This window comes from Chelonia mydas, chromosome 5, assembly GCF_015237465.2.
Source record: "Chelonia mydas isolate rCheMyd1 chromosome 5, rCheMyd1.pri.v2, whole genome shotgun sequence".
Lineage (NCBI taxonomy): Eukaryota > Metazoa > Chordata > Testudines > Cheloniidae > Chelonia > Chelonia mydas.
In genome coordinates, this window is record NC_051245.2 from 47,059,911 (window position 1) to 47,086,162 (window position 26,252).

General features: G+C 43.7%; 1 protein-coding gene across 4 annotated transcripts in view; it reads left to right on the forward strand.

Annotated features, from left to right (window-relative positions):
* Positions 1-26,252, forward strand: part of GCNT4 (glucosaminyl (N-acetyl) transferase 4) — a 128,023-nt gene that overhangs the window by 38,034 nt on the left and 63,737 nt on the right. For 3 of the 4 annotated variants that reach the window (XR_006290961.1, XR_006290962.1, XR_006290963.1), the window contains exon 4: positions 1,635-1,726. The gene's annotated coding sequence lies outside the window, so the exon portion shown is untranslated. Of the gene's footprint in view, positions 1-1,634; positions 1,727-19,038; positions 19,539-26,252 lie in introns of those variants that run through there. The other variant, XR_006290960.1, reaches the window with a different exon arrangement.

Sequence of the window (26,252 nt, forward strand, 5' to 3'; positions counted from 1 at the left end):
GGAGGCTCTGGGTTGGGGTGGGGGTATGGGAGGGGATGAGGCTCTAGCTGGGTGTGTGGGCTCTGGAACGTAGTTTGCCCCATTATATTTCAAGGAAAAGTTGTTCCCTTTGCTCACAAACCATGCTTATTCCCCCACTCTGTTTGCTCTTTTTCATCACGGAGGCTTAGGAGGCAGAGAGATGTTTGACATGTCAAGAAATATAGTGCCAGTAAAATTCAGTAGAAGGAGGTGAATTCTGTAAATGACAAAGTAGGAGAAAGATTTGGGGGTGGAAGGAGAGAAGGGAAACCAGAATCTGTTTAGAATAAATGTCATTCCAATTAATTTAGTCTAGTGCCTGATTGAATATCAACAAAGCAGGAGTAAAATGGGTACTGTTACTGGGCCAACTGGACAGTGCTTTCTCTAACTAGAGTGTATGATTTGAAACTTCATGGTCACTTTCAACAAGGCGGTGGAGGATAGAAACAGGGAAAGCTTCCTACAAACTACAGAGGCTATGGCTATTACAAGCAAATGACTCTGTGTGGTGCAGAGGGCCATCTGTGGCTAACTACTCTGTGTGAGCAGCTCTTGTCAGGTGTAGTGAGTATGTCAGGCCTAACACATTGTTGCTATAATCTGTATCTAAAAGGTATCCTATAAGATAGCATTGGAAAACTAAGAACTCACTGATCATTGCTATTTTTGTGCAATGTATGTAGGGGATGTGGGAAAAGGGTTATGGATGTGTGCTAGAATTATGTTCTTAAAATGTGTTTGGCAAGCAATGCATCAGCCCAGTCTGCCAGAAACAAATAAATGTGTATTTGCTTGGCTGACCAGTCTGGTTGTCAGGCAGAAACAAGGAAGGCACGTTTACATAAAAGGCAAACAAAGCCCTCAGCCTAGCAGGTGGGGGAAATGGCTTCCTAGCTATAAAGACAGAGGATCTGAACCTCAACTGATAGTAGACAATATTACTGTATTTTAAAAGTATACCAAGTAAGGTCTTTTCTGAAAGCTAATGACACCATGGTGGTTAGTATCATTGTGAAATGTATGTATGAAAAACTATAGGAGGAAATATGGATACTTAATGATATTATGTTTTAAAGTCTGTGGCTAAACACCGGGAGAAACAGTTTTTCTCTCAGACAGGAGGGAAGGCAGCTATCTACCAGTCTCTAATGCAAATAAGCAATGTGTGTCCAAAAGCAATGGAAGCCCCATTTACATACCAATCTGCAGGGGGATGGGAAGCCCACAGGAAAGGAAGAACAGCATGAGATCGTCCTGAATCTGAGACCAAAACAGTAAGTTTGGGAAGATATGAGGACAGAGCAGAAGCCGTCTTGGCATCCATCATTTGAGTGACTAAAGAGGCCAGAGCTCTTGAGATCTCAGAAAGGTGGCCCTTTCAACCAAGGGTGTTGAAGTCTTTGGAAATTGAGTGTAAGTGAGAAACCTGCTTAGACAAAGATTGTAACTGGCTGAAATTAAGTTTTAGTCTTAGAAGCGTATTCCCGCTTTTGTTGTTTGTAATTGTGATGGGTGCACTTGCCCCTCACTGGATGGGGAAGGGTTAACTCCTCGGTATGGGCTGAAGAAGACATGCCCTCACGCCCTTACTGGAGTTCTCTTACCTACAGACATACACAGTTCCTGGTGACTCCAGTCCCTCTCATATGCCAAGGAGAGTGGAGCCCCCGATGATGCCCTGACTGCTGTTCCAAGAGACATGGTAAGAAGTGGCCCAGGGGAGGTGGGACTAGCCATAGTCCTATGGGAAGTTGGCATGTTTCGATCAGAGCCTTGCTTATTTAGTGGTGGAACACTCTGCCACTGCTTGGGTCCTGGTCTGGGACCTGGTAGAGCAGAGTGAGCCCAGGTGCCCCTATCCTGCCCGCCACGCCTCCCCAGGTAGCAGCCATGTTGATTCTGGCCGTTAGGTCCCCACAGCCCCACAGTCCCCACAGCTGTGAGGGCAGCCATTTGATTCTGGCCGCCAGAGCATATAGCCCTGAGCACAAGGGCAGCTGTATTTGCCCCACACTGGATGGGGTTCCCCCATGCTGTCACCGTTACTCTTTCTAACCTTTACTCCTTCTACTTGTTATCACTTAACCTATGTTGGTTGTTGTTAGTTAAACTTGTTTTGTTTTTACAATAAACCAACTCAGTGCTGTGCTTGAAGGAAGGGTGTATTTACCACAATTAAGTTACTAAGCTGTAATGAGCTTTTTTGTCTAGTTAAAGGGGTGAACAAACCCTATTATTTCTGAGTGTTCCAGGAGAGGGATGGATACTTCAGGGCAGATGGTTTGGGGGAACTTCAGGGCTGGGAGTGTGTTGGGGTCACCTCTGCAAGTTGCAATCAAGGTAACCAGGGTGGGGCTGTTGTGGTGTAACAAGCAAACTTCTAGGGTCAGAGCACTGAACTAGAGCTGCACAGTGCATGCCCTGAGGGAACTGCAGGGTTCTTTGGTGTCTGGGCTGTGAGCCGCACCAGCAGAGCATTTAAGGCACCCAGGGCAGGTGGTGACACAAGCTTTCACTGGTCTGGATGGCACCCCAGAATGTGACAGCAGCCCATATAGAAAGCAAGTTCAGCCCTGGAATGGGGGACTTGTTAGTTTAATCCTGAGAGAATATGGCCACAATTAAACAAAGCATGGTTCTTCCCCCCCCTCCCCCCCATAATTCTGTATTTCTTGTGTCTATGATTTTTTCCACTTATTTTTTTAGTGTTATTAATTCATCAATTAATACTAAACACAATACTATGTGTCCTTAACTCCTCTGAGTGTCAGTTTTCATCCCAAAATCCACTTTCTCTCTCTCTCTCTCACACACACACACACCACCCCCAAACTTGAACATGCTATGGTTTCAGACTGTATGGACCTGATCCTGTAGCCTTTACTTGCAGTGCAATTGGTCTCAATTGGGCAGACACAGCTACAGGGCTAGCAGTACATTTGACCCCTTTCTGGTCTCTGAATGCACCTTCCCCCAGGTCTCAGATCTTGTGCCTTTACCTCTCCTGGGGTGTAATCCTGCAATTCTCCCACTCAGAGACTGAGCTCTGAGCTACAGTACACTCTGTATCAACCATTCTTACCTAGCAGGTCTGAATGGATTCAGCACTTGTCGTTCTTCCTTTTGGTAGTCTATGACCCAGTGGTGAATATATTGACCAGACAGCCTTCATAAATGCAAGGATGTATTTACCACAATGGGAACAAAACATGAGAGAAGGCTTTTTAAAATGGTCCACACCCATGTATCTTACCAGTCAAACTTGCATCCCCTGATGGAATCTAGGCAGGCCTATCTTTGTCAGACATCCCTGCAGGTGTCTGTGTGACAGGTGTAGTTTCGTGGAAAAACTCCTCTACAACTGCTTCCCTCCCCTCCTAGCATCCCTCTTTCAACTGCTGTAGTCCTTTTGAGCTCCTGTTCCCAGATCGCTTCCTGTCCAGCACTTTCTCTTAAGAAACCCTAAGCGTTTTACTGAGGAGTAGCTTATCTTGAGCCATTGTTTACCTTCCTGCTTGTCTTGACAACCACAAGCCCCTCCATTGCTAAACAAATATATTCACACAGTAAACATCCTCAGTAGCCATGGCAACATACAATATTCATAAAGTATTATAGAGCTGCTCGGATTCTGTCACCTGGGCTATAATGTGATGTAAAGGTAGGCTGGGTTTGGTCCACTAACACGAGAGTTCTACACTGTGGTTCAGAACCAACTCTCCTTAATATGGAAGTGTGTCGCCTCCATTTCCTAGCATGTAAAAGTGCTAAGCAGGATGAACTGGGCCCTAAATTCTGCTTGGTCACACTTCTTTACTGAAGATAAGGATGGCTTAAATCTACTCTATATTGCAAAAGCTTGGGCAGCTCTGTGTTCTTGGTATGTTGCCAAATCAGCACACAGTAGGGCAAAGTTTGCATGCTCCTGGCAGACAATTTACAATAAAACTAACAACGTTGCTTGTAAAAGACATGCTGAAGGGGCAAATTTGGATATTCAGTTACTCATACAATAGTTATCACAAAGGTGGAAATTAGTGTTATAGCAGGAAAATACTAGTATCTACAGTATATTCAAGTAAAATTGAGAAATTTTATAATGAAAAATCATTGAGATTTAAGAACTTAAGCAACTTGAATAATAGGAAAAAGCTAAAGTACAAAACTGTCAAGGTTCAAAAGCAAGTAACTGTAAATAATGGTAGTTCAGCAAAGGGTCAAGATCTAGAGAGTGAGAATTAGGGCTGGAAGGTCAATTTTTTTTTTTTAATTCAGGTGCCTAGTTTTGCTCTTCATTTTTTGTCTAATATCTAATTATAGAATTAGGAGTTTAATTACTGAGAAGAAAGCTTCCTTATGAAGCTTGGCTAGAAGATAAACTGCAACACCTACGCGTCAAAGTCAATTTTAAAATATCTTTATCAGTGCTTTACAGCTACTTAAAGTTCATGAGTATGAATAAGGCAATATCACCATACAGCTGAAGATAACTTCTCAAGGTGACTTTTCAGATGCATTTGAATTGAAGAAAACTCAGATAACCTGTTACCTTGTACTTAGCCACACACTGTGTGTGGATATTTCTAAAATTTGGATGCTCATAAACAGAAATCATATATAGCCTAGATATTATTATTTTTCACTCCTTTCTTTGCTTTCCTCTGACTTCCCATGTGGTGATAGCAATCAAATAAACAAGTAGCTGTGTTCTTATCCCACAAGCCCTCTGCTCCTGGAACTCTAAGTGGAGTTCCATGCAGAGGGGGCCGGGGGGCTTGCAAGTCTGGGCCTTTTGAGGCCAATGAGCTAGATTCCCCAGTATGCTCCAGCTGCTCTGTTCTACTCTGCCACTTTGAGTCGGAGGAAGGATGGCCCAGCAAAGAGGGTGCTGGTCTGGGACTTGGGAGACTGGCATTTGCTCAGCCACATGGGCAAGTCCCGTAGACAGAGGCAGATGTAGCCTCCATGGGTACAGTAATATAAACTCTGCTTGGACATGGTTTTGTGCTGTAGTCAAGGAGAGCACAGACCAGCAGCAGCACCACAATCCTAATCCTAGTCCAGTGCAGAAGGAAGGCCCCAGGAGGGTGGGGCCTGGAGAGTGAGCCTGAGCTGTGCTCAACCTGTAGTGGTGGCTCTGGCCTGGCTCCCTGCTCCAGGTGTTGTGATCTGGCTCATGGGGGTCACACAGTTGCTCAGGTTTGGCACCCTTGGTTTTGTTTCTGTGGGTACAATGGAACTCATGCTAAAGCTGCCCCTTAGGCCTTGATTCATCCCCATCACACCCTCCAAAAAAATTATTGGAGCAGGGGGACTGGGCTCTGGGCCTCCCAGGTAGATGCCCTAGCCAGCAGGCTACAGAATTTCTCATGCACCCTCTGCTCTACAGGAGGTCTGGTCCATCTGGCCTCGGAATCTATGGCCCAATGACTCTTTAACATTTGTTCACAATGAAACCGCTTCCTCAGAAGAGTGAGGAGCCCCACAGCAGCATATCCCATAGCTCAGGATTAGCGCACACTCTTGTGTACAGTGAGAAGACCCAGGTTCAATTTCCCTCTTTCCCTGCTTGGAAGAAGGGATTTGAACAGAGGTCTCCGTTCTCCCTCTCGGACTGAGAGGAATCGAACCTGGATCTCCCACACTCCATAAGAGTGCTCTAACCTGTGGGCTAAAAGTTGTAAGTTTGGCAGGGGGAAACACCCATTCCTCTTCTGGCTGTGTGGAGTTAGATGCCTGCCTCGCTCATTCTTGCAAGAAATGACATGGGCAGCTAAGCTGCCTGACAGGGGTTCTGGGCTGTGGCGCATTAGCAAAGGTAAGCTTTGGCTGTAGGAAGAGCATTGGTGACTATGCACATGAGGGGGTGGGGCTTAGGACACATCCCTCCTCATTATCTCCCATTGGCTAGTGTAGGGGTCTCCCTGCCTAAGATGCTGTCTTTTGTAGATTACACTCTAAGATGCCTATCTCTCTCCATTAATTGTACAGGGAGCCTGGATATCTAACTCAGACTTTCTGGATCATAGGAAATCACAGGAACAACACTAAGCACCCGGAAGTTAGGTGTTATCATGCTGAATGTAACAGCACCTCAAACCTTCTGTAGATCCAGGCCTTAGTCTCTCTGGCCCAGATCCACAAAGGTATTTAGGGTCGCCAAAATACTTTTGTGGATCTAGACATCCATCCATGTGTCAGCCTCCCATGTGTAAAATGGGGATAATAGCACATCCTTCCTCACAGGAACATTGTGAGGATAAATAACTAAAGTTTGAAGCACTCAGACATTATGGTAATGGGAGCCTTCTAAGTACCTAAGATGTCCTACAGGGCTTTGTGTTGCCAGAGTGATGTAAAGCAATAGGAACATCATGGTGGATCTAGTTCAATGAGTCCAATATCTCTGTCCTTAGACCAGGGGTCTCAAACTCAATTTGCCTTAGGGCCATTGCCAGTCCTCAAATCCTCCTGGCGGGCCAATAAAGTCACTGAAGATGGTGTTCAGAAAAGAAAACATTTATATTGTATTTTTTATTTTGAATTTCTTAGAAATAATAAAGCTGTCATACAACTTTATACAATTCATCGCCTGCCAGAGAGTTTTTAGTATTTGCCAGACACCTGGCAACACTTCAGTTCTGTCAGTTTGTTGATGTTTGGCCTCTGTGACTGAGCAGTTGAAACCTTCAGGATTGCAGCAAGGTGTGGATCAGATAGTTGTGTTCGGTATTTTGACTTGTTTATATTCATTGTGGGGGAAAAAAGTGAGGCTACCTCCATGGCTGACTTTGCCCGGCAACTAATGATATCTCTGTCCCTCTCCCCCAGTTAATGGGAGCTACGGGGGGCGGCGCCTACAGTGGACATTGCTGGCAGCATCTGCCTGCGTCTCTCCCGTCTCTCTTCCGCGGGCGGCAGTGGGGAGGTTATGGCTGCAGATGGTCTGCGGGCTGGGAGTTTGAGACCCCTGCCTTAGACTGTTACCTGGTTTCTCTACCATCTTGCACCTTCAGGGAATTTATCTTGATAGGTCTTTACACACACCGATAAGAAACAATCCATTAAGTTGTTATGATATGAAATTTAATGTGAACAGAAAGAGATGTCTCCTCCATCCTTCCCCAAGCGTGTCAACAATCCAAATTTGCTCCATTAGACTCCAGCCAGTGCATTTCCTGGAACTTGAACACCACTGCAAAGCCGCAAAATCCAAAAAGTAAGAGATGAAAACTCTCTATGCTGGCTTGTAAAGGTTGGGTGGTTATATTTGTTCACTGTAATCACAGTCTTGGTTCATAAGAGAGACAGACTCATACTCTTTTCTCCTCCCCGCCCCCCTCCGGTTACTGGGTGAAAGCTCTTGAATTCTTGTCAGGATAAATATTTCTTATTGTATTTAACATTTCGGGCAAGCTTCTGATCATGCTCCCCTTTTCTAGTTTGCATGAAACACAAAACAAGTATCACTTTTTTCCTAAGAGGCTCCAGAAGGCACTACTGGTCAGTTGTTCTTTACCTCATCTGATGCAACCAAGCCACATACTGAATATTGACTAGAAACTGGGCCAAGGACAAATGAAGGGAACTGGGCTTATTTAGTCTGCAAAAGAGAAGAGTGAAGGGGGATTTGATAGCAGCCTTCAACTACCTGAAGTGGGAGGTTCCAAAGAAGATGGAGCGAGGCTGTTCTCAGTGGTGGCAGATGACATAACAAGGAGCAATGATCTCAAGTTACAGTAGGGGAGGTCTAGGTTGGATATTAGGAAAACCTATTTCACTAGGAGGGTGGTGAAGCACTGGAATGGGTTACTTATGGAGGTGGTGGAATCTCCATCCTTAGAGGTTTTAAGGCCCAGTTTGACAAAGCCCTGGCTGGGATGATTTAGTTGAGGTAGGCCCTACTTTGAGCAGTGGGTTGGACTAGATGACCTCCTGAGGTCTCTTCCAACCTAATCTTCTATGATAAGTAGCTGTGACTCAACCGTCTTAAGATGAAAGAAATGCCAATAGGCTGGGGAAAGGAACCAGAAGGCTTTGGAGATTATGCCAGTGCTCCTGATGGATCAGTATGCCTGCTTTAGGCACCTAAGACAGACACCTTTCTCCCCAAGACAGAAAATACTAAATGCCTCCATATAAGTCCATGTTATGCCCACATCTTGAATCCTGTGTGTGGTTCTGGTTGCCCCATCTCAAGAAAGGTGTATTGGAATTGGGAAAGGTACAGATGGGGCAACCAGAACTGCATGCAGTATTCAAGGTGTGTGGGTATAGCATGGATTTATATAGTGGTATTATTTTTTCCCTTTTTTATCTATCCATTTCCAAATGGTTCCTAATATTCTGTTAGGTTTTTTTTGACTGCTGCTGCACACTGAGCAGATGTTTTCTGAGAACTATCCACAATGACTCAAGATCTGTCTCGTGAGTAGTTACTAATTTAGAATCCATCATTTTGTATGTATAGTTGGGATTGTTTTCCAGTGTGCCTAACTTTACACTTAACATAGAATTTCAACTGCCATTTTGTTGCTCAGGCATCCAATTTTGTGAGATCCCTTTGTCACTCTTTGCAGTCTGCTTTGGACTTAACTTGAGTAATTTAGTATTTCTTCAAATTTGCCACCTCATTTTTTTTTACCCCCTTTTCCAAATCCTTTATGAGTAGGTTCAACAGCACAAGTCCCAGTACACATCCTTGGGGGACCTTGCTATTTACCACTTTCTATTGTGAAAACTGACCATTTATTCCCTTCCTTTTACCCCCTATCTTTTTAATCAATTGCTGATCCATGAGAGGACCTTCCCTCTTATCCCATGACTACTTACTTTGGTGAGGGACCTTGTCAAAGGCTTTCTGAAAGTCTAAGCACACTCTGTCCATTGGATCACTCTTGTCCACGCGCTTGTTGACCCCCTTGAGTTACTCTAATAGATTGGTTAGGCTTTATAAAAGCCATGTTGACTCTTCCCCAGCATATCGTATTCATGTGTCTGATAATTCTATTCTTATAGTTTCAATTAGGGCTGTCAAGTGATTTAAAAAAATGAATGCTGCATGCTTCTTGTTTACAGTGTCACCTGAAAGTGAGTACAGGCATTCGTATGGCACTGTTGTAGCCGGCATCGCAAGATATTTACGTGCCAGATGTGCTAAAGATTCATATGTCCCTTCATGCTTCAACCACCATTCCAGGGGACATGCATCCATGCTGATGACCGGTTCTGCTCAATAGCAATCCAAAGCAGCTTTTTTTTTTTTTTTTTTGGTGGTTTGGGTTCTGTAGTTTCAGCATCAGTGCTGCACTTTTAAGATTTCTGAGAGCATGTTCCACACCTCATGCGTCAGATTTTGGAAGGCACTTCAGATTCTTAAACCTTGGGTCAAGTGCTATAGCTATCTTTAGAAATCTCACATTGGTACCATCTTTGCATTTTGTCAAATCTGCAGTGAAAGTTTTCTTAAAATGAACATGTGCTGGGTCAACATCTGAGATTGGTGTAACATGAAATACATGGCAGAATACAGGTAAAACAGAGCAGGGGACATACAATTCTCCCCCTAGGAGTTCAATCACAAATTTAACTAACACTTTTTTTTTTTTAACGAGTGGCATCAGCATGGAAACATGTCCTCTGGAATGGTGGCTGAAGCATGAAGGGGCATACGAGGCACGTAAATACCTTGCAATGCCAGCTACAAAAGTGCCATGCACATGCAAATGTCTGTTCTCACTTTCTGATAACATTGTAAATAAGAGGGCAGCATTATCTCCTGTAAATGTAAACAAACTTCTTTGTTTTAGCGGATTGGCTGAACAATAAGTAGGACTGCGTGGACCTGTAAGCTCTGAAGCTTTACATTGTTTTGTTTGAGTGCAGTTATGTAACAAAAGAAAATTCTACATTTGTAAATTGCACTTTCACAACAAAGATTGCACTACACTACTTGTATGAAGTGAATTGAAAAATACTGTTTCCTTTGTGTATAATTTTTATAGTGCAAATATTTATAATCAAATAATATACACTTTGATTTCAGTTACAAAGCAGAATACAATATATATGAAAATGTAGAAAAATATACAAAATATTTCATAAATTTCAATTGGTATTCTATTATATAACAGTGTGATTTAAAACTGTGATTAATCACAATTAATTTTTTTCAGTTAATTGCGTGAGTTAACTGCGATTAATCGACAACCCTAGTTTCAACCAATTTGCCTGTACTGAAGTTAAGTTTAGTGGCTTGTAATTACCAGGACCATCTCCAGAGCCTTTTTTAAAGATTGGGGTTACATTAGCTCTCTTCTAGGCATCTGGTACAGAGGCTGATTTAAGCGACAGGTTACATGCTACAGTTTGTATTTCTGCAATTTCATATGAGTTCCTTCCTCCTTTCTCAATTCATCCCAAAGCCTCCTTTATTGACACCTCAATCTGGGACAGTTCCTCATATTTGTCACCTAAAAAGAATGTCCCAGGTGTGGGAATCTCCCTCACATCCTCTGCAGTGAAGACTAATGCAAAGAATTCATTTAGCTTCTCTGTAACAGCCTTTCTTTTTTTTTTTTTTCTTGAGTGCTCCTTTAGCACCTTGATCATCCAGTGACCCCACTGATTGTTTGGCAGGCTTCCTGTTTCTGATGTATTTATGAAGTTTTTTGCTGGTAGTTTGTGTCTTTTTGCTAGTTGCTTTTCAGATTACTTTTTGGCCTGCCTAAGTACACTTGACTTGCCATAGTTTATGCTCCTTTCTACTTTTCTTAGTAGGATTTGACTTCCAATTTTTAAAGGATACCCCTTTGCCTCTAGCCCAGGGACAGGCAAACTTTTTGGCCTGAGGGCCGCATCGGGTTTCTGAAATTGTATGGAGGGCCAGTTAGGGGAGGCTGTGCCTCCCCAAACAGCCAGGCCTGGCCTGGCCCCCACCCCCTATCTGATCCCCCCCCCCCCGGTTCTTGCCCCCTGACAGCCCCCCTGGACTCCTGCCCCATCCACCCCCACTCTCTCTCCCCACAGTTGTCATCTATATAATAATCCAGTCTGGATTGGAAGTGAGCTCTTCATGGGGCTAAATTTTAAAATCCTTTCACTAACAACAAACAATATTGTTGTTCACCTATTTATAGCTTTATTTTAAGTGTGTGCAGTGGGTTTTTTTGTTTTTCTGTTAAACCGCCAATGATGCAAAACTGAGTTTGTATCACCAGAAATAAACACCTGTAACCGAACATACGTCAATAGGTGCCATTTTTGCACCATCACTTCTTTAACACTTCCTCTTGTGTCTGATCTCTCTTTTTCAAGCAGAATTCCACTTCAGGCAAGGAGAATAATTTCTCCTAATTACGTTTATATTCCCACCCTCTAAAGGAATCTGATATCTGCTGACAATTAAGTGATAGGCGGAGAAGTTTCCAGAATAATTATGGGAAGTTGTGAAGCCTCTGGTTTCCTGAAATAGTGTTTTAAATCCCAGTTCGCTAGGCACCATGCAGGGTCTTTCACATGGAATTTAAAATGTAATTACAATAGGGGGAAAACACAATTAAAATGTGAACTCCAACCCACAGAACAAATGTAATTCTCTGAATGCCATTGTGTGTCTTCTACTAGATATGCACCTTTACTCTCTATATCAACACCAACAACGATAGAGGTGTTGCACCAGAGATGAATATGGCCCATCAAGTTTCTTTATGGTAATTTTATGTACTGAAGCCTTACAATATTCCACTGCCAAAACTACCCAGTGACCCACACTAGTGTCGCCTCTCTGTGATTATAAATATTTTAGACCTTTGTTAAATGAACTGGCAATGACTTTCATTGCATTACAGTACATGAATTTAGACTCCACTCTTGCAACTGGCTCTGCAGGGGGAATCCCCTGAAACTGCCAGGACCTATATTGGCTTCAGTGGGATGCGATATAGTGCGGAGGTCTATCAACAGAAACACAGTTGCAGGACTCGGGACTTACATTGTTATTAGAAATCAAGGGCTAAATACAGAGCTAGGGTAAGAACTGAGTGCAGCCGAGTGGCATCTGTTTTGTTTTTTACTCCAGGTGTGAATTTTGTCCATAATATTGGATGCAGCATTTATTAGCAAAAAATATTGTGTGGGCTATTTTTAAGGAATCTTGCTAATTTCAAAAGAGCCAACACACTTAAAAATATGTATTAGAGAGATGGTCAAGTACCTGTCCTTTTTGTTTTTTTTCCTGTCTATTGCACTATCCCATTAAAGGCTTAAACAATGCTGTATTCTACCAATTTGGTCTATTTCCAGGACCAACATTAATTCTCCACCCACTCTTTTCCTTATGGAACACAAGGATGACTTCTGTATTGTCAATGATATCAGCATAGCTTTGGGATGAGCTAGCTTGTTCTCCCTCTGCATGCTGAGTGTCTGGATCTGAGGCTGCAGAGCAAAACTATTGAAGAATCAAGCATAAATAATGTCTTAAAATATTCTCAACAGAATTGTGACTTAAATAGATATTTAGAATCTGAAGGCTACACCCCTAGTAGAAAGGCAAAATGTGTGGGCTATGCTATTTAATAGTACCTCTTTAAATACGTGAATTATATATTTACTGAAAGACATCCATTAGATGTATCCATCCTCAAGTGTAAGTAGACATATTTTGATGCCATAGCTTATATTAAAGATGAAATGTACTTGCTGCTTTGTTGGTGTGGCCCACGCAACTTTAGTGTGTACAGCTTCTAGAACAGAGGTCAGCAGCCTTTCAGAAGTGGGGTGCCAAGTCTTCATTTATTCACTTTAATTTAAGGTTTTGCGTGCTAGTAATACATTTTAATGTTTTTAGAAGGTCTATTTCTAGAAGTCTATAATATGTAACTAAACTATTGTTTTATGTAAAGTAAATAAGGTTTTAAAAATGTTTCAGAAGCTTCATTTAAAATTAAATTTAAAATGCAGAGCCCCCCGGACCGATGGCCAGGACCCAGGCAGAGTGAGTGCCACTGAAAATCAGCTCACGTGCCACCTTTTGGCACGCGTGCCATAGGTTGCCTACCCCTGTTCTAGAATGACAGGGCGTGAGGTAATATATTTTATTGGGGCAACTTCTCCTGGTGAGAGAGACAAGTGCTCAAGCTTGCACAGAGCTCTTCTTCAGGTCTCTGCAGCTTGAAGGCTTTTTTTCTCTCAGCAGCAGAAGTGGTCCAGTAAAAGATATTACCTCAGCCACCTTGTCTCTCATATCCTAGGACCAACATGGCTATAATAACCCCGCATACATGCTTCTAGGATGATGTTCTTTGGCAGTAGTGTGCTTTGATTTACTGCTTTAACGCTAGTAGAAAACACAGCAGTAGATCCAGGCACACTACAGAACTTTTAGTGTGAAGCAGCAGAGTCCACGTGGCCAGTTAGTGTGCAGCAGGCTAGAGCACTGTAAACTTAACACCCCAGCTTGCCACACTATGAAATGTCTATGGCATCCCAATAAGATCACTAGCTAGTTATAACGTGGTGCATATGGTGATAAGTTAAGCACCACAAATAAAGCCACTAGTTCCACAGCAGATAAGATTCAACTGGCTGCTGAATTACCTGTTTTTGGCACATGCCTCACATGAGTGAACCCTAAATGTACAATTCCTCTATTTTAATTTTAAAAGTGTCTGTTATTGACATCTACCATTTCCTAAAGTGCACGGGACATAAGGTGTATTGCTAGTGCTTGGGGGGACAGATAATGAGCATGAGATTGACTCAGGGTATGGAAACCCTGTGTACTGTGATCCTCTAAAAATGTTCATAATACCCAGTGTTGTTGCTATGTTTGTGCAGCTGCTTTAAATACCAGTAAATATCTGTAACTCCTTTCAGATCTAATGGCAAGCCATTACTGACTGCCTATCACTGCATCTGATTGGACCCAGGAGTGGTGGTGGTGGGATTTTGGAGGGGGGGGCGGAGATTTCAGGTGGGGTTGCACTTGTGATCATAGAATATCAGGGTTGGAAGGGACCCCAGAAGGTCATCTAGTCCAACCCCCTGCTCGAAGGAGGACCAATTCCCAGTTAAATCATCCCAGCCAGGGCTTTGTCAAGCCTGACCTTAAAAACCTCTAAGGAAGGAGATTCTACCACCTCCCTAGGTAACGCATTCCAGTGTTTCACCACCCTCCTAGTGAAAAAGTTTTTCCTAATATCCAATCTAAACCTCCCCCATTGCAACTTGAGACCATTACTCCTCGTTCTGTCATCTGCTACCATTGAGAACAGTCTAGAGCCATCCTCTTTGGAACCCCCTTTCAGGTAGTTGAAAGCAGCTATCAAATCCCCCCTCATTCTTCTCTTCTGCAGACTAAACAATCCCAGCTCCCTCAGCCTCTCCTCATAAGTCATGTGCTCTAGACCCCTAATCATTTTTGTTGCCCTTCGCTGGACTCTCTCCAATTTATCCACATCCTTCTTGTAGTGTGGGGCCCAAAACTGGACACAGTACTCCAGATGAGGCCTCACCAGTGTTGAATAGAGGGGCATGATCACGTCCCTCGATCTGCTCGCTATGCCCCTACTTATACATCCCAAAATGCCATTGGCCTTCTTGGCAACAAGGGCACACTGCTGACTCATATCCAGCTTCTCGTCCACTGTCACCCCAGGTCCTTCTCTGCAGAACTGCTGCCTAGCCATTCGGTCCCTAGTCTGTAGCGGTGCATTGGATTCTTCCATCCTAAGTGTAGGACCCTGCACTTATCCTTATTGAACCTCATCAGATTTCTTTTGGCCCAATCCTCCAATTTGTCTAGGTCCTTCTGTATCCTATCCCTCCCCTCCAGCGTATCTACCACTCCTCCCAGTTTAGTATCATCCGCAAATTTGCTGAGAGTGCAATCCACACCATCCTCCAGATCATTTATGAAGATATTGAACAAAACCGGCCCCAGGACCGACCCCTGGGGCACTCCACTTGACACCGGCTGCCAACTAGACATGGAGCCATTGATCACTACCCGTTGAGCCCGACAATCTAGCCAGCTTTCTACCCACCTTATAGTGCATTCATCCAGCCCATACTTCCTTAACTTGCTGACAAGAATACTGTGGGAGACCGTGTCAAAAGCTTTGCTAAAGTCAAGAAACAATACATCCACAGAACCAGTAATCTCATCATAAAAGGCGATTAGATTAGTCAGGCATGACCTACCCTTGGTGAATCCATGCTGACTGTTCCTGATCACTTTCCTCTCATGTAAGTGCTTCAGGATTGATTCTTTGAGGACCTGCTCCATGATTTTTCCGGGGACTGAGGTGAGGCTGACTGGCCTGTAGTTCCCAGGATCCTCCTTCTTCCCTTTTTTAAAGATTGGCACTACATTAGCCTTTTTCCAGTCATCCGGGACTTCCCCCGTTCGCCACGAGTTTTCAAAGATAATGGCCAAGGGCTCTGCAATCACAGCCGCCAATTCCTTCAGCACTCTCGGATGCAACTCGTCCGGCCCCATGGACTTGTGCACGTCCAGCTTTTCTAAATAGTCCCTAACCACCTCTATCTCCACAGAGGGCTGGCCATCTCTTCCCCATTTTGTGATGCCCAGCGCAGCAGTCTGGGAGCTGACCTTGTTAGTGAAAACAGAGGCAAAAAAAGCATTGAGTACATTAGCTTTTTCCACATCCTCTGTCACTAGGTTGCCACCCTCATTCAGTAAGGGGCCCACACTTTCCTTGGCTTTCTTCTTGTTGCCAACATACCTGAAGAAACCCTTCTTGTTACTCTTGACATCTCTTGCTAGCTGCAGCTCCAGGTGCGATTTGGCCCTCCTGATATCTTTCCTACATGCCCGAGCAATATTTTTATACTCTTCCCTGGTCATATGTCCAACCTTCCACTTCTTGTAAGCTTCTTTTTATGTTTAAGATCCGCTAGGATTTCACCATTAAGCCAAGCTGGTCGCCTGCCATATTTACTATTCTTTCGACTCATCGGGATGGTTTGTCCCTGTAACCTCAACAGGGATTCCTTGAAATACAGCCAGCTCTCCTGGACTCCCTTCCCCTTCATGTTAGTCCCCCAGGGGATCCTGGCCATCTGTTCCCTGAGGGAGTCGAAGTCTGCTTTCCTGAAGTCCAGGGTCCATATCCTGCTGCTTACCTTTCTTCCCTGCGTCAGGATCCTGAACTCAACCAACTCATGGTCACTGCCTCCCAGATTCCCATCCACTTTTGCTTCCCCCACTAATTCTACCCGGTTTGTGAGCAGCAGGTCAAGAAAAGCGCCCCCTCTAGTTGGCTCCCCTAGCACTTGCGCCAGGAAATTGTCCCCTACGCTTTCCAAAAACTTCCTGGATTGTCTATGCACCGCTGTATTGCTCTCCCAGCAGATATCAGGAAAATTAAAGTCACCCATGAGAATCAGGGCATGCGATCTAGTAGCTTCCGTGAGTTGCCGGAAGAAAGCCTCATCCACCTCATCCCCCTGGTCCGGTGGTCTATAGCAGACTCCCACCACTACATCACTCTTGTTGCACACACTTCTAAACTTAATCCAGAGACACTCAGGTTTTTCCACAGTTTCGTACCGGAGCTCTGAGCAGTCATACTGCTCCCTTACATACAGTGCTACTCCCCCACCTTTTCTGCCCTGCCTGTCCTTCCTGAACAGTTTATAACCATCCATGACTGTACTCCAGTCATGTGAGTTATCCCACCAAGTCTCTGTTATTCCAATCACGTCATAGTTCCTTGACATCACCAGGACCTCCAGTTCTCCCTGCTTGTTTCCAAGGCTTTGTGCATTCGTATATAAGCACTTGAGATAACCTGTTGATCGCCCCTCATTCCCAGTATGAGGCAGGAGCCCTCCCCTCACAGACATTCCTGCCTGTGCTTCCTCCCGGTATCCCGCTTTCCCACTTACCTCAGGGCTTTGGTCTCCTTCCCCCGGTGAACCTAGTTTAAAGCCCTCCTCACTAGGTTAGCCAGCCTGCTGGCAAAGATGCTCTTCCCTCTCTTCGTAAGATGGAGCCCGTCTCTGCCCAGCACTCCTCCTTCATGGAACACCATCCCATGGTCAAAGAATCCAAAGCCTTCTCTCCGACACCCCCTGCGTAGCCATTCGTTGACTTCCACGATTCGACGGTCCCTACCCAGGCCTTTTCCTTCCACGGGGAGGATGGACGAGAACACCACTTGCGCCTCCAACTCCTTTATCCTTCTTCCCAGAGCCACGTAGTCCGCAGTGATCCGCTCAAGGTCATTCTTGGCAGTATCATTGGTGCCCACGTGGAGAAGCAGGAAGGGGTAGCGATCCGAGGGCTTGATGAGTCTCGGCAGTCTCTCCGTCACATCGCGAATCTTAGCCCCTGGCAAGCAGCAGACTTCTCGGTTTTCCCGGTCAGGGCGGCAAATAGATGACTCAGTCCCCCGGAGGAGAGAGTCCCCGACCACCACCACCCGCCTTCTCCTCTTGGGAGTGGTGGTCGTGGAACCCCCAACCTCAGGACATCGCATCTCATGCCTTCCAACCAGCGGAGTCTCCTTCTGCTTTCTCCCCCCAGACATATCATCTGGTCCACTCTCCGCAATGGTACCTGTGGAGAGAACATGAAAGCGGTTAGTTACCTGTGTCTGTGTTACTGGAACCCGGACATTCCGCTTACCTCTTCTGGAGGTCACATGTTGCCAAGCTTCTTCACTGGCCTCTTGGCTCCTCTGTGCAACCTGCTCTATATCTTTAGAGCTTTGTGCCCCTAGAAGCCTATCCTGAGTTTTGTCCAGAAAATCCTCAGTTTCTCGTATACAATGCAGGGTCGTTATCTGTTGCTCCAGACCTTCAATCTTCTCTTCCAATATGGAGACCAGCTTGCACTTTGTACAGACAAAGTCGCTTCTGTCCTGTGGAAGAAAGACAAACATGGCACATCCAGTGCAGGTCACAACAGCTGAACCCCCCCCCCTTCCATATCACCTACCTACTATGAGCTTCCTCAGAGACGTTTGCAAGATGTAAGCCTCACTGGGCTCACTCCAGGCGAACTCCCAGGCAAACTCCTGCTGTGAGCTGCTCTGCTGTCCCCGCTGCTCAGCTGGTTCGCGAGGCTCCATCGCGTGATGGAATTAAGGGATCTGTTTTCCTACAGACATGATACCAGCTACCATGGTGTGAGGAGTGATTACTAATGTTTTTTTCAAATGCTTTGAGGAGCTAATAAGAATGGTGCATGTATATTCAAATGCAGAGTTTGGCTGTAAGTGTTGGTAATACTAATAACTTGGTCTCAGATAAAATCTCTTCAAATCCACCCCCTTCTTTTTTTGACTCCCTAACCCATCTACTCCCTTCTGAATGATTCAGTTTGGTGGTCTTGTCTGTATTTGTCTGTGGGAGAATTCCATCACCAAGCATATTTGTGAGACTGCTTGTCTGTGAGATGCTGTAGGAAGGTAAATCATATTTAATAAAAAGGCTCATGGGCTATTGTCAGTGGGAAAGTGAGAGCCTCCTTGTTGTATTCTCCAACTCTGTGCTCCAAAAGCACAACAAATAAGTAAGTGTCATCCCACATGAACCTGGATGGAGCCAAATCTTTGGGTCTAAACACCTCCAAAATGTGGGCAAAAATCAAAATTCATATCCAAATTCTGTACTGGGCCTCAGCTCTAGTATTTTTTTTTTTTTTTTAAACCTAATGCACAAGAATGGGGCCTGCATAGGAAATGAGCTGTGTTTGTCTTCTATGGTGTAGCTTCTTAGGAATGCATTTGACTCCTTCATATCCATGCTCCTTGGCATACATTTGCAAACAGTACATGTATGGTGAATAATACAACAGCCATGGATGTGATATTTATTTCTGGAAGTTTTGTTTTGCTTCAGTAATCTATGAAAATGAATCATGCTTTCTGCATCAGCCTTGGGAATGTTTGCAGTGTGCAGCAGTCCAGAAAAGGTCCCTCTAAGGCTCTTTCTCTGTGTTGGTTTATAGCAACTTCCCTCCCCCGCTTTTTTTTTTAATAGCCACTTGCCCAATGTGTGAAGATCCATCTGTGCATATGCTGGAGAATGCTCCTGTCGTGCCTTCTCTCTGTGGATCTTCAGGGTCATGCTGTGACGGTTTGTATCCTCACTGACACTGGAATAGTCTGTTCTGCACATTTTTTCCTCTTCAGCGCAGATAATTCTCTTGCAGTGTCCAAAGAGCCCACAGAGCAGCTCTTGAGGCGTTTGCGAAGACAGTCATGTGGAGCAGCAGACTCCTAAGGCTGAACTTGGGCAGAGCAAAAGCTATTTTATGCTTCCGAATCTGGGACAACCAGAACACACACAATCGTATCCAGACCTGAGCAAGAACACAGAATCCATTCCTGATGCATCCACTTACACTGAACATACAGATACAGAGACTGTCTTTAGAGAGCTAACAGAGGCTATTAAAGAAATCATTTTCAAATGAGTTTGTCCATCTTCTCTCCCTACTACATTAACCTACTTTTAGCTATTAACGTGCACATTTGTATAAAAGTCATCTGCATGTTTGCATGATAAAGTATATAAATATTGGAGCTGGTGGCATGCTGCCATTTGAGGAGCCCAGCTGGTGTACTAAGCTCCCTGGGCTAGTAATGGCTAGGAGTGTTTTATTCATCCCCTTCTGGATCTGGGTAACCCCCCTCCCCTCATGGCTAATTCTCAGAATGATGTTAATGGGCTCCAGAGAAGGAAAAAAATCTAAAATTCTTGCATTTTTCCTGCATATTTCCTAATGGAGCATCCAAAAACCATTCACAAAATGTATGAGCAGTTCAGGAATCAATTGCCCATTACTGAAGTGCATCCACTTCTGGGGTGGAACAGGACACCTGTTTAACAGTGCACCACTAAGTTGACCAACAAGTTAGTGTTGCACCAATAAAATAAAAACCAGCAGGATCTTATTAAAGAGGAAAAGGCAAAATACCACATTTATTGTGAATACAGAAAGAATCATAGTAAGCAGTTAGTTATAGCTATAACATTCCATTCAATCTCATATTTATTCTCACACACACACACACACACAGGTTCTGCAAGGTTATCATAGTTACCAGCCTTAGAGTTGCTCATGCCAAGCCACTGGCCAGGTGGCCTGGACATGAGGAGGGAGCAGGGCCTTGTCAGATGCTCATCTGATGCTCCTGGAAGTTGGTTTGCAGAATCAGACCCCAAAGTTCCCACTTTCTAGAGTCCATTTTTATAGGAATTTCTTCCTATGCCAGTCTATGGGAATTGCTTCATCATGCTGTTGCTGAATCAATCAGCAGATAGCACATTCCTGACGGCTCCATGCTGCTAGATGTTATCTTGTTCTTTGGTTCTCCCATTCTTGAGGCTGTTGGGTGGATTCCAGTCTGCCCTCCAAGGGTCTTCTGGTTATTTCCACTTGACGCCTTCTTCAGCTGATGGACACTGGATTCTTAGGCTGGCACCTCCCTGATCATTCAGTTATTATCCACACCAAGCATCCATCCACATACATCCTCTAGCTCTATTTTAATCACAACTGTTAATACAATAAAAGGACGGGGAGTCTCTGGGTGCTGTTTCTGTTGTTAGAGTATTGCTTTGAGTCTCTCTGTGTGAGTTGCTTTGTGAACAGACTCTGTCTTAGAATGTACTAACGCAATTAGCAGCTTGCAAGTTTCACACATAGAGGGAGAGAAACAGTACCAAAAACCAAGAGACCTCTTAATTAGTAATACCCTGGAATTTAAACTTTGGGGAATCAAACTCATTTGTGATTTTTAATACAGAACTTCTTTAATATGATCCAACATAATCCCCCTTTTGACACTAAGATTTATAATTGTCAGTGTCACTTTCTGTGTAGCCTATTCAAGAGAAGGTACTGTGAGGCAATTTGAGTTTGATTCCAATTCATGCCACATACATGATCCTAGTGCTGTATCTTTACTACAAGGTTCTGGGGCAACAGGCAAGGTGAGGCACACCCACTTTTGAGGAGTCCATTCGGTACAACCTCTAGTGTCCAATAGCTTCCCTCCCTCCCCAGCCCACTGGCTCGAGGTCCAGGATAGCCAGAAGGATCCCATGTGTAATATGGGGACTGGGCTAACCTTCAATACCTTTGCCTCCAGGGACTGTTGGTGTGCAATTTTGACAATTTCTCCCATTAACAAGTCTGGTTTTACAATCCTGGAAACGTATTGCATCCATTCATATTGATAAGTGTCAAACAGTGATCTCTTCCTTTGTTTTAACAAATGCATCAAACCCTTAATATTTCCCAATATGACCCAGAACACTTGCCCTAACTACTTTGGAACACGAAGTATCTGCATTTCAGTGCATCCCATAGCTATGGCTGTGTAGTTTCCTATTTTTTTTTTTTTTATACATAAGCCATGTGGTAGTATTAAGCCATTGCCAAAGATTCCATCGGGCTTTTAGGTTACCCAGACCACGTCTACATTGGCATGTACTTGTTTTTGTATCAGGTTGTCCTGTAGCTGGGACAGAGAGCTTAATTTATTTTTAATTACCTGCCGATCTTTAGTATTTTTTTTTTTTAAACACACAACTGTGCTAGCAACAAGACAAAACACAAGACAAAACATAGAACACAAAACACAATTTCTATTGTGACAGTAGATTCATGGTATTGGGTTGCTCTTCAGCTGGTATGAGCTTTTCCTGATTTTCTGAAAGACAAAAAGAACATGTTTCTACCCCTTTTGGGGTGGCAGATTATTGCTTAAAATATTTCTTTTACAAATACCCTTGCTGATTGCAGGCAAAACAGAGGAATTGGCCCCCACATTTTCCTGTTTTTGTTCTATAGGCAGATCAGGTTTCAATGGTTTCTATCTTTTAAGGGTTATGGGGAAATTATCCCACTGTTTAGTCATTAAATCCCTGAGGTGGGGTACCTCAGTTTCCCTTCTTATACAGCAGACCAAGTTTATAATGCTTTTCCTGCTGTGTTAAGCTTTAAGTTTATTTACAGGTAATAGCTGAGAAGCATCATTACCATACAACCTTAAAGGGTTTTTCCAAAAATCATACACACTATACAGTGTTACAGGGGTACTTATTATCATTAAATGTATTAAAATTATCTTGTTATCCCATGCCTTTTATTTAGACAGTTTGTTTGCTGACCAGGTGTGTCCTTTATCTGTAGCTCCTTTGTGCTGCTAGTTCTTTCCTTCCTTTATCATTTAGATAATTTGCATTTTCACAGACACTTCCTGCTTTTGGATTTAAAGCCATCAGCAGCTCAGAGACTCTATCTTAAAAGGAAAAGGAGTACTTGTGGCACCTTAGACTAACCAATTTATTTGAGCATGAGCTTTCGTGAGCTACAGCTCACTTCCGATGAAGTGAGCTGTAGCTCACGAAAGCTCATGCTCAAATAAATTGGTTAGTCTCTACGGTGCCACAAGTACTCCTTTTCTTTTTGTGAATACAGACTAACACGGCTGTTACTCTGAAACCTATCTTAAAAGGGACACAATCAACTTTCACCAGAGTTTTGATCACTTTTAACTTCTGCTTCCAAAACACACAACAATCTGAAAAAGAAATCCCAACCTATTGTGGCTCCCTTTGGAGCCCTAATAGCATTTTAATTAAGTAGCATGGTATGTTTGCATTTCTTTTGCCCCTTCTACAATATACCCTGCACATGTTCTGGGGCAAATGCACATTCCTTCCATAGTTTAACTTCTATAACATTATCCATATCAATTTTTACATAAGGTGTCACTATTTCTTTTTTTTCTTGCTTACAGAGTTTTCATGTACCTTTATCAAAGTGACAGTCTGATTACTCAGAGCCATTTTAAGACTCAGTGTTTCCAACATTGTTTCTTTTTGTTTTGTGCACCTCACCCCTGCTGTTGCTTCAGAGGGCCACTGTCTTTTTTTAAATTTTTTTTTAACTACAACTCTCATCTGCTATTTTGTTACAAAAAACAAACAAAAATCAAACAAACAAAAAGAATCCAGAATTTTTTTTCTATTCTCCTGATTTTGACTGTCTTGCTGCAGCCACAACTTAAAAACATTTTAAATTTTGTAAAGCTTTGAGTTACCTTTTAAGGGTTAAATGACAAATCCCAAAGCCAAACAACACTAATTACCTGTGTCTAGCAAAAGGTCTGTCTGTTTTGCAACTTTGAATTAAACAGTCAAATGGATTTTTAGTGGCATTATTTAAAACAAAAACAAAACCAATTGGTCCTTAGAACTTTACATATATACATACACACTTTCTTTTCCTTAACATCCCTTCCACACTACTCTGTTTGTTTTTTACATCTTACATTCCCTTTATACATTTGAGGCAGTTAAGTTCCTATAGAACCCCCTTATGTTCTTTTAACAAATTTGACTAAATTGTCCAGTCAAATGATTTTAATCAGATTGTAAATTAGCCAGGCAAAAATAAACTGACATTCCTTTGGAAAAGGGCCCATTTTTCCTTCAGAATGGCTGCAAAGAAACCAAGAATGCTCTTTCTCTAACACTTTTCCTTTTTAACATTTTCACAAAGTTTAGCTGCTTAATTCCCTCCAGCCTCTGCAGAGTTAACCTTTTTACTCTCTTTTCTCTTTATAATTATGCCTGGGGGTGCCGTACATAGGAACTTCTCCCCCTTTACCTGCGTCCCTCCAGCCTCTGCAAAGTTAACTTTTTCACTCTTTTTGTATTCCTGGAGTGCCTCTTTCACTATTTTCAGCTGGCTTTGGGTATTTGTAGCCAGCACCTTCCAATTGTCCGCTCCTTTTTCCGTTTGTGCCTTTTCCTCTTTACATGAAGACAAGCGGAGGTAAGAATCCTTACATGCCTCCCACAACAACCAAATTGCTGCTCTCTTTTGGCAGCACTAGAAGGTTTGTATATGAGGATATACGGAACCAATCTATCCTCTAGGTCCGAAATAGTGCAGACATCAGCTAGGGCTTGTTTAGTCCAAGGACTGTGCCCAAATTTTTGAAGGATTTGTTTAAAAGGTGTAATTTCTTTAACAAAAGGTGAGGTTGGAGTTCCTTCTGACTCCATTCCTCCCTCTGGTACTGGCTTACCCTGTTTTCTTTTAAACATCTTAACATGGATATTTCAATCTCTTTGTCACTCCTGGTATTACTTAGCAAGTGACACAGCCTAGATTCTGAAATCATAGCTTAATCTATGTGTTTGTCCCCTGCTACCTTCCCGGAGGCCAGCAGGTCCCCTGCTACCTTCCCGGAGGCCAGCAGGTCCCCTGCTACCTTCCCGGAGGCCAGCAGGTCCCCTGCTACCTTCCCGGAGGCCAGCAGGTCCCCTGCTACCTTCCCGGAGGCCAGCAGGTCCCCTGCTACCTTCCCGGAGGCCAGCAGGTCCCCTGCTACCTTCCCGGAGGCCAGCAGGTCCCCTGCTACCTTCCCGGAGGCCAGCAGGTCCCCTGCTACCTTCCCGGAGGCCAGCAGGTCCCCTGCTACCTTCCCGGAGGCCAGCAGGTCCCCTGCTACCTTCCCGGAGGCCAGCAGGTCCCCTGCTACCTTCCCGGAGGCCAGCAGGTCCCCTGCTACCTTCCCGGAGGCCAGCAGGTCCCCTGCTACCTTCCCGGAGGCCAGCAGGTCCCCTGCTACCTTCCCGGAGGCCAGCAGGTCCCCTGCTACCTTCCCGGAGGCCAGCAGGTCTGGTTAACCTAATAGAAATGCCTAGCTCAATAGAGCTGGCGGTGTGCTCACCAATATTTACAATAACTGAGGTCTTTTGCCAATATTCCCCCTTTTGCAATTCTCCACCAAAATGTTGTACCAATAAAATAAAAACCAGCAGGATCTTATTAAAGAGGAAAAGGCAAAATACCACATTTATTGTGAATACAGAAAGAATCATAGTAAGCAGTTAGTTATAGCTATAACATTCCATTCAATCTCATATTTACACACACACACACACACACACACACACACACAGGTTCTGCAAGGTTATCATAGTTACCAGCCTTAGAGTTGCTCATGCCAAGCCACTGGCCAGGTGGCCTGGACATGAGGAGGGAGCAGGGCCTTGTCAGATGCTCATCTGATGCTCCTGGAAGTTGGTTTGCAGAATCAGACCCCAAAGTTCTCACTTTCTAGAGTCCATTTTTATAGGAATTTCTTCCTATGCCAGTCTATGGGAATTGCTTCATCATGCTGTTGCTGAATCAATCAGCAGATAGCACATTCCTGACGGCTCCATGCTGCTAGATGTTATCTTGTTCTTTGGTTCTCCCATTCTTGAGGCTGTTGGGTGGATTCCAGTCTGCCTTCCGGGGGTCCTCTGGTTATTTCCACTTGATGCCTTCTTCAGCCGATGGACACTGGATTCTTAGGCTGGCACCTCCCTGATCATTCAGTTATTATCTGCACCAAGCATCCATCCACATACATCCTCTCTCTACTTTAATTACAACTGTTAATACAACAAAAGGACGGGGAGTCTCTGGGTGCTGTTTCTGTTGTTACAGAGTATTGGTTTGAGTCTCTCTGTGTGAATTGCTTTTAGAACAGACTCTGTCTTAGAATGTACTAACGCAATTAGCAGCTTGCAAGTTTCACACATAGAGGGAGAGAAACAGTACCAAAAACCAAGAGACCTCTTAATTAGTAATACCCTGGAATTTAAACTATGGGGAATCAAACTCATTTATGATTTTAATACAGAACTTCTTTAATATGATCCAACATTAGGAAAGGTAATATTTCAGAGACAAACAATACCATATTCAGTTTAAAGCTAATTGAAAAAAGGAATTTCCATCTCATGGAAATTCAACACTTTGGTTTGGTTTAGAATGACAGTCAAAATATTGAAGCTTTTTTGCAGAAAGAAAAGTTCTGAACTTTGATTCAAGGATGTTGAAAAGTTTTAACATTCCAAATTGAACTGTTCCAGTTTGTTTATCCAAAACTAAATATCATCTTTCAGGTTGGGTGGACGTTAATATGGTTCATCCTGGGAATTCTATGGGGGTGGTGGATCATGGGTGATGTAGGCTGGTGACTCTTCCCCACTTATTAGCACTGAGTCCTTTGGGAATGTGCAACTACAAAGTATTTTATCTGGGGGAAAAAGGAGGAAAAAAATACAAACATGAAACCTCTCTATATACTTAAATATCAGAAAATTGGCATCTCAAATCAATGCAGCAGGAGTTTGGGTATCATCACAGTTTTACAAAGTAATTGTCCAATTTAAGG